Below are 9,433 nucleotides of genomic sequence, written 5' to 3' on the forward strand. Positions count from 1 at the left end.
GTCTCTTAAACAGACATTTCACAAATAAGAACATCCAAGTTCTTAACTTATGAAAGAAATTCAACTTCAATAACCATCAAGGAAAGGCTAAATTAAACTTCCCAGTATACCATTTATATACCCATCAAAATAACTGAAATGAATAAGACAATATGGTATTTCCTGAGATCATGAAGCACTGGAACCCTGTATACTGCTGTTGAGAATGCAAATCAGTTCATCCAACTTGAAAAACGATAGTATCTACTAAACCTTAATTTACTCATATCCAATAACCTAGCATTTACTTCTAAATATGTAACCCACTTAAATGCTATTATGAACTAACTTGTGTTCCCTCCACCCTGAACTCATATGCTGAAGTCCCAACCACCAAAATGACTGTATTTGGAGATAGTGCCTTTAAGGAAGTAATTTATGCTAAATGTCGCCATAAAGATGGGCCTAATCCAATTAGACTGGAGTCCTTATAAGAAGAGAAAGAGACCCCAGAAGTGTACATACAGAGGAAAGGTCACTTGAGGTCATAGCAAGGAGGCAGTTCCTGGCAAGCCCAGGAGGGAGGCCTAGAGAAACCAAACCTGCTGACACCTTGATCTTGGACTTCAACTTTCAGAATTGTGAGAAGATAAATTTCTGCTGTTTAGGCTACCCACTCTGTGCTATTTTGTTATGGCAGCTCTAGCAGACTAATGCATTTGCATTCAGATTTTCACACACACTCAAAAAATATAAGAATGTTCTTAGCAATACTCTTGAGAAAAATCAAAACTTAGAAACAGCCCAGATGTCCATCAAGTGCAGAGTGTACAAACTGTAGTAATGTATATAATAGGATATAATTAGGCAGTAAAGATCAATAAGTTACAGCTAGACACAGAAACATGAATCATATAAAACTGTGGTACATCTACACAATGGAATACTATGCTGCAGTAAAAAAGAAGGAGTTCTTACCATTTGCAACAGCATGGATGGAACTGGAGAGCATTATGCTAAGTGAAATAAGCCAGTCAGAGAAAGATAAATATCACATGATCTCACTCATTTGTGGAATATAATGAACAACATAAACTGATGAACAAAAACAGATCTAGAGACAGAGAAGCATCAATCAGACCATCAAACATCAGAGGGAAAGTAGGGGAGGGGTGGGGGGAGAGATCAACCAAAGAACTTATATGCAAGCATATAGGCCTTAACAATGGACACAGACAACAGGGGGGTGAGAGCATGAATGGGGGGATGGGGTAATGTGGGGATAAGGACACATATGTAATAACTTAATCAATAAATAAATTTAAAAATAAAAACATAAACATAATGTTAAGCAAAAGAAACAAAGTATAAGAGAATACATATTGACTGGTTCTATTCATATAAAGTTCTGGCGAATCAGTCCAAATGAATCTGTGGGGTTAGGAATCAGGAGAGTGTTTATTTAACCTCGGGGACAGTAATAGGAAGTGAGTACCAGGGGCTTTTCTAAGATGCTTGTAATACTCTGATTCTCAATTTCAGTGAGTGCTAGTTACATGGATATCTTTTGTTTTGTAAAAAATCACTATTATTTATCCAGTGTTTTGTATGTATGTTATACTTCAATGACAATTAGCAAGCATAGGTCTGGGATTCAAACCCTGGCTGCCTAGCTTCAAATCTCTTGATATTCCATTACACTGTTAAATAGTTTTATATTCCAATCATGTCAGGTAGTCTTAGATATCTGTGTACAGTCTTCCATATCTATAGCGACAATTCATATCATTAAATATCTTCTAGAATTTTACTCAGGCAAAATAGCTCCCTGTAATAAAATTCTCTTCACTAAATCCCCCCTTTAGTTTTTCTATCAGAACGTTGTTGTTCTCACCAGTTCAGAGAGCAAATATCTGCCATAGTCATTGTTTCCTCCCATGAAGCTCAGAAGCAGGAAGGGCTTTTGCCTCTCACAAAAACCCTGCATGCTTACACTGACTTAAAGTTTCCCATGCTGAGTCATCCTGGGAATGTCACGGAGTGCAGGGTTTCAAAGGGACTGTTTTAAGAAGAAGAAATAGAAAGAGAAGAGCATAGAGCTAAAAAAGATTGCAATACATAAGTACCTATCAATACGAACCTTAAGTGTATGGGAAAACGTATTTGCTAATGATACACCTGATAAGGGATTAATTTCCAAAATACATAAAGAAGTTACACAACTCAACACCAGGAAGACAAACAATGCAATTAAAAAATGGACAAATGACCTGAATAGACACTTCTCGAAAGAGAACATACAGATGGACAATAGACATATGAAAAAATGCTCAGCATTACTAATCATCACAGAAATGCAAATTAAAAAAACCGCAATGAGATATCACCTCACACCTGCCAGAATAGCTGCCATCAACAAATCAACAAACAACACATGCTAGCAAGGATGTGGAGAAAAGGGAACCCTAGTGCACTATTGGTGGGTATATAGACTGGTGCAGCCACTGTAGAAAACAGTATGGAGCTTCCTCAAAATATTAAAAATGGAACTGCCTTATGATCCAGCGATCCCACTTCTGCAATATATCCTAAGAATCCTGAAACACCAATTTGAAAGAATATATGCACCCCTAAGTTCACAACAGTGTTATTTACAATAGCCACGCTATGAAAACAGCCCAGGTACCCATCAGTAGATGAGTGAATAAAAAAGCAGTGGTACATTTGCACAATGGAATATTTCACAGTTGTTAAAAAGAAGATCTTACCTTTTGTGACAGCATGGATGGGCCTGGACATTATTATGCTAAGTGACATAGCCAGTCAGAGAAAGACAAATGCCATATGAATTCACTTATATGTGGATTCTAATGAACAAAATAAACTGACCAACAAAATAGAAACACAGCCATGGATACATGGAACAGACTGATAGCTGTCAGAGGGGAGGTGGGAGGAGGGAACTGGATGAAAGATGAAGGAATTAGCCAAAGAATGTGTATGCATAAATCATAGACACAGACAACAGTACGGTGTTGGCCAGAGGGAAGGGGTGGGTGAGGGCTGGGTGGAGGTGGGCAAAGGGGGAGAGGGCAGAAATGAGGACATCTGTCATAGTGTCAACAATAAAAATAAAGTTAAAAAATAAAATAAATAAAAGTTTTCAGAAACGTTTTAACCTCTAATTCAGCAAACACACTCATGCTCTCCTGTATGGCAAATGTAATATATGGGTTTTCTCCTATTGCTTTTAGCTCATAACTTTCCATTTAGAACTCACCAGTACTTACCCTTTCCTTTAATGGTTTTCCTGTGGCTCTATCTAATTATTTCCCGGTGAGGAGTCACCTGAGGCATGTTTCTCAAAAGTGGCACGAACCACAGGAAACCGCCCCCATGTCCACAGGTTTTCTACTCACTTATTTAAAATTAATTAAACCCTAAAATGTTCAAGTCAGTCTTTAATGTACTTCATTGATTAGCAACTGTTCCAATTTCTAAATGTACATTGCTTTATTATTAAAAATAATAACTATTTTATCTTAAAGGAAATATAACTAAAAGAAAGATATATAATGAATACTCTTGGTAAATAAAATCATGTATTTGCATCATTTTTCTACTTATTTTCTACTATATTATCCACTTTCTTAGTTCTGTTTGAAAGACATTCTGTTTGAAAGAAAAATTTCAAACCCCAGAATTTGCCAAGTCAGAATTTTCCTGCTCCTTCGCCACTTCTAACTGTTTTATTGTCAATAGTCATATTTGCCACTCAGCCACATTCTCAGAAAAGACATTCATTTACACATATCTCTCTCAGCTTCTGCACATCCTACTTCCAGTGCTCTCCAAACACTGTTGCTAGAATTCATCTTTTCCTGCTGATCAAAGAAGGAAAATTAAATTCATTTCTCTCTCTCTCTCTCACTGTACTTTAGGAGAAAAAATTTCATAGGAAATTAGAAAAACCCAAACATATGATATTTTCCAAATTTAGCTGAAATTATAAAAGACACCCCACCCCTTGGGATAAATAGAACAAATGGATTTTCATTTGAGAAAAGTAAATGCATTGCAATGTTTAAGAAAAACAAAACAAAATAAAAATGTTACTAGACTAGGCACTGTGAAAGTCTTAGATGGAATCTCTTACTCTTTTTTTTTAATGTATTTTTATTTATGTCAGAGAGGAAGGGAAAGGGAGAGAGAGTTAGAAACATCAATGATGAGAGAGAATCATTGATTGGCTGCCTCCTGCACATCCCCTACTGGGGATCGAGCCCATAACCCGGGCATGTGCCCTGACAGGGAATTGAGCTGTGGTCTCCTGTTCATAGGTGAACACTCAACACTGTGCCAAAGTAGTCGGGCAGGATTCTCTTACTCTTGACTATCAGGGGCTGTAATCTATGGATCTCTAGCCCATTCTAAAACACATTCTAACTCACTTACTATTCCAAAATTTCATTTTTCAACCCACTCTTCTTGCTCTACATTTCATTCTTTATCTTACTTCTTAGGACTGATTTTGCTACAAATGTCATAGCCCATATTACCATGCTCCTTCTCTATTAATTTATATCACCAGATAGCCATTTCCTCAGTGAACAATCAGATAATTATCAAGAACCTACCATGTACCATGCACTGTTTTATAAATACAGATTTGAACAATATAGTTAAGAAAGAGTAATACTAATAAGTATGTAACATACTATAAGGAGTGATAAAACTAAAAACAAATGTATTGGTATAAGGGAATCGAGCTAAGGGTAGAGCAACTACTTTAGAGAGTATCATAGCATACACTCTTTAAGGAAAAGGAGACCTTAGTGAAGTTGGAGATCAATAGAGTAAAAAATCTGCAGAAGTGCTTTTTAGCCTGGGGGTGTAGAGAGCAGTTCAGCAGGAGAGATGCCCCAAGGAAGGATTTCAAGGATCCTCTAGGTCAGTGTGGCTGGAGTCAGTGGGTAGAGGGTAAGAGAGGAGGTTGTAGAGCTCACCAGGGCGGACCATTTAGATCCATTTAGGCAATGGCAAAGAGTTAGGAATTTATTTGTACTTAGAAATATATTTGGATTTTATTCAGTTACTGGAAAACATTGGAAGGTCTTAAACAGGGGAATAACTTGAACTGACTTAGATATTTATTTGGTCTGCTTGGCTGGGGTGTGGGAAGTTGGCTAGAGGGGCAGTAAGAGTGCAGGAAGAAGCCTCTGGGAATCCTTGTCTCTCCTGGTCACACGGCCTTGGATGTGTCAGATGTGGCTCCAACATTCCATCTTAGTAGCTCACTCTTTGGCCACCTAAAGTGACAGCCTCCTGCCTCACCTCTCCTGTCTGACTCAAACCCAGGACTCGACCATCCTCCCTCTGCCTCAACAGCACTTTCCTCATCTGGTCCTTGATCCTGGAGAGTGACCCCTAAACCCACAGCCAATTTACTCTCATGGGAATACACTCTCAGCCCCATGACCAAGGCATTAGAATATTCTAGAATCTTTGTTATTTCTTACTTTTAACATTTCTTGTTTTTTAGTAGACCTAGAATTTCAAGATCTCTACAGTTTACACCAGTCCATCTCAATGAGCATACATATAAAAACAATGTTTTTCTGGTATCAATTTTATAAGAGTTTTAAATAAAGCACATGTTCTTTCCTAAACTTCCACATGAAACTGTTAATGAGTTGCACAAACCCACTAGGACTAGGTAATGGAGACATCAGTTTCTGAAAAGTCCTGGAAGTTTACCTTAATCCATACCTTGAAAAGGCAAGTGGGAATGTTATAAAAACATTCCAATTGTGCACAGGTCAAGAAAAATCACATTTTCTCAAACATCATGTCCCTTATTTATTTACAACGTCAGATATGTGCAGGCTTCTGGTGTTGGTGGAATGCAGCTGACCTCAGAAGAATTTCTGGCTGCTCAGTTACACTTTGAAGTTGTTTAAATTTTCCAGAGCAAATATCCCAAATTTCTGATAACAGGAGGTATATTATCTACAGAAAATGCACTCGGTTAAAGAGGCAAAACTCTGGGGAACACAATGGTAGTTTTCAGTCATCAAAACGACTCCTATTATCCCTGCTGAATAAAATGAAAATGGTAGAGGTGGGGATTGGAGGCTTTGAAAGCAGGATAAGGGTTCCTCATGACTTTCCTTGTGAACAGGGGCCTCAGATCAGGCTTCTGTGGGCATCAGAGAGATTCCCGTTCCCCCAGTGTGGTAAATAATGAAACACAATGCATAATTGTCAACAAGTTCTTAGAACCTTCTCAGACCCTAGCTACCGTGCAGAATGCATTACCTCAGGCTCCACAGGGTCACAAGGGAGGTAACCGAGTGTTGGGACAAGTAAATAGACATATTGTACTGAACTCCTGTCCTTATAACAACCCTCTAGAAAGACTAGAATTCCATTTTGCTCAGCTGCTTTCCCAACTCTGTCAGGAAAGAATAAATGGTCTTAGCAAAACAGCTATCTTGAGCACACAAATTTAGCTTCTAAGCTTACAATTGAATACTAATAGATCTGGCTATAGAATTAACTTTTGAAATAAACACTTTATCTTTTATTCTAATTTATCTTAAAATATCCCTGTAATATGAAAAATGCTGTATGAAGTATATTATTTTAAAAAGAGAGGTAATGACACAGAAGGTCCCATTATGTTGCAGATATACAATCAGCAGGGACTCTGGTACCACAGGGTGGAAATGGAACTCAGGGCTTCTAATGAAGCAAGTGTCAAACTCTCCTACTTTGGGATCAGCAAGATGCTGTTTCACAATACCAAGGGCTGGAGTAACTCTAAGGATGTCCCACATTGGGGAAAGGTGAGTGAAGGCTGCTTCCTGTTACTCCTACCTGTTTATTCAACTCCAAGGGCAATCTGGGGCCTAAAAATAAGTGGTATCGTTTCCCAAAATGCCTCACTTCTTTTCAGGAGCAGTTGACAGTTTTGCCCATGTGTCTGTACAAAACAGCACCAACTGAAGAGGCAGAAGACATGAGTTTGGTCTTGACTCACCATTGACCAGCTGTCTATGTAACCAAAGGCAGCAGCTCATTGTCCCATTTAATATTATTCTACACTCCCCCTCATCCCTCCTGCATACTTTCTCTTTATTTCTTTCATAGCACTTAATAAATTTTATAATTACTTTTATTTTCTTATTCATTTACTATCTCTGCCACTAATATATAAATTACATTAGGGCAGACAACATGCCTGCCTTATTCAACTTTCTAGAACCTAGCACTTGTCCAATACAAAATAAAAATTTAGTAAATATATGTTGAATGAATAAGTGAATGAGTCTTTGAACTCAGTGTTCTCAACTGTGAATGAGGGTGGAGGTAGGAGTGGGGAACACTACCTACTTTAAAAGATTTTCTTAATATCAAATGAGGTCATGCATTTAGAGCATTTTATGAAGTAAATGTTTAATTAAAATGAGCTGTTGTCACTATTTACTCCACATAAAGATCTTCTAATTCCAGAGAGAATAACATGACCTTAAATCATAGAATATTTGTTTTAGTGTAGTGTAATACCACTTGTAAAGCAATTTTTTTATCTGAATTCAGACAATTTTTCATGAATTGATGAAATAAAGTTGAACTCATTATGGCACACCATCTTTTTGTATCATATTTATAAGAAAATACATTTACATTCCTTTCTTTTTGGAAACAAGATGTTAAACTTTATTCTAATATCTATTTGGAAAGAAAAGACATTTAAAGTACAAACTGGAATTTTTAAGCCACGGTTGTTAGTGGATGCACTATTTAGAGAATTTCCTAAGAGTCTTGAATAATAAGACATGTCATCCAAAATAATCTTTCCTGTCCCTTTGGGAATTCAAACTGTTCAGGGTTACATAATATTACTTCAACACATATGTAGCTTACTGTTAATAAACTGCACAAATGTCACCAGTTCAGCTAGACATTCTCAGAATCAAACATAAATATAGAGATAGAAAAATAATTTTTTTGCCTAAACAAGCCAGACAGATCTATGCTTATCTATGTTGAAAGACCAATTACGTAAAAGAAGTTCCAATTTTTATTTTTAGGAGACTATGAGAAAAGCATCCAAAAGGACATTCATGGGACATTTCTCCCATGTTTTTATTTAAAATTTGCATTTCATTGCTTAAGAGTTTAGTTATCTTGTGTATTCTGGGTAATATCGTTTTGAGAAATGCTTGTGAGAATTAGTCATATTTTGTCATTAGTTCGGAGCAATTCCATTTCATTCAACAGATACATTGATTGAGAACTTCATATGTCCTAAGCACTGCTCTAGATACAGGGGGTAATGCAAGAAGCTTGCACTGTAGTGGGGAAAAATATGCACTTGATGTCACCACAGTGTAGTTTGTGCCACATTAGAAGAAGGACAGCATGCTTTTGGGGGCCACAGGGGAGGAGCATCACTTCAACACCACACAACAGAACAAGTCAAAAAATGATTCCGGGGCAAGTGCACCATCTCCAAATCCTGGAGGACAGATTCTTACTGAGCCCTAGATAGTCATTATAATCAGCAATCCCATTCCTTCTATACCAAAGCCTTTCTTGATTACATTTTGAGATCCCAATTGGAATATTTTGATCTCCACATTTCCCCTTCTTATGGTTTCCTTACCTGTGCAATGACTCCAGGCACAATATTTCCAACTCATGCAAACCAATAACTGACTATTCCCTTAAAGGTCCTACTTTTTACAAAAGGGTCTGAAAGAGCAGAACATCCCCAGGGAGGAAAATTTTAATTTGCCTTTGCTCTTCTGGTTGTTACTTAGGCCACTGGAAACTTCAGGACACATGTTTTAAATCCTGGAATTCTGGACAATAACAGAATCACATTTACCAAGCCTCCATTCAGTTCTCTAGTCATTCCTATCCCTGTTTTCTCCCCACATGTGACTGGTTTCTCCTCTGGTTCTAAGCTTTGGTCATTCTGCTGACAATGTTCTTGGGCATTGCTTAACCTCTTCCAGAAATAACTAATGTAAATGAAACATAAAAAGAGTCTTTTAACCAAATATTTACACAACCCTAATACCTTTCACAAAAACTAAAATAAAAATGTTTCTGTCTCTTGGTGTTTAGGAAAACTACAGCTAATAGTACAAGGAGACTGAGAGAAGTAGCCAGTGATTTGGGGTTGTGAAATACTGGGAGACTATTAAAAAAAAAATGATAGCCCGGCCAGTGAGACTCAGTGGTTGAGCATCCACCCATGAACCAGAGGTTAGGGTTCCATTCCTGGGCAGGGCATATGCCTTGGTTGTTGGCTTGGTCCCCAGTAAGGGGCGTGCAGGAAGCAGCTGATCAATGATTCTCTCTCATCATTGATGTTTCTATCTCTCTTTCCCTCTCCCTCTCTAAAATCAATAAAAATAATATACAAATTTGTTTTTGTCTG

The sequence above is a fragment of the Myotis lucifugus genome, unplaced genomic scaffold, assembly GCF_000147115.1.
Source record: "Myotis lucifugus unplaced genomic scaffold, Myoluc2.0 scaffold_24, whole genome shotgun sequence".
Taxonomy (NCBI): Eukaryota; Metazoa; Chordata; class Mammalia; order Chiroptera; family Vespertilionidae; genus Myotis; species Myotis lucifugus.